The following is a 428-nucleotide window of genomic DNA, read 5'->3' as shown; positions in this document are numbered from 1 at the left end:
TGTTGAGGCAAGTTGGAGCTAAACTCTGCAGGACACCGGCCCTCCAGGACCGAGTTTGGACAGCCCTGGTTTAGCTTAAGTGAAATAAATGAAACCCAAAAATTAGTTAGTCAGTACTTTATTTACATTTAAACACCTATAAATTATAATGTAGTGCTACATATATTGTTGTCTAATGTAACCCCCCACCAGCATTACCCTGTGTGCAGTAACAGGTCATTTATTACTATGGTTATGGGAACAGGTGTGACGTTCCAGTAGAGGTGCATGGGGAGGGTCTGAGGTTGCAGGTGATTGGTTTAAGGTTCACGAAGGCCTCATGGGAAAAGTGACTATTGTCACAAACAGCAGGTGTTGAACAAGCTGCAACATGTACATATATATGGTCTCTGGGGCGATAAATGTGCTCTCATACATTTCTTTATCCA

The sequence above is a fragment of the Sinocyclocheilus anshuiensis genome, unplaced genomic scaffold (genome assembly GCF_001515605.1).
Source record: "Sinocyclocheilus anshuiensis isolate Anshui unplaced genomic scaffold, SAMN03320099.WGS_v1.1 scaffold700, whole genome shotgun sequence".
Taxonomy (NCBI): domain Eukaryota; kingdom Metazoa; phylum Chordata; class Actinopteri; order Cypriniformes; family Cyprinidae; genus Sinocyclocheilus; species Sinocyclocheilus anshuiensis.
This window is presented reverse-complemented; position numbering follows the sequence as displayed.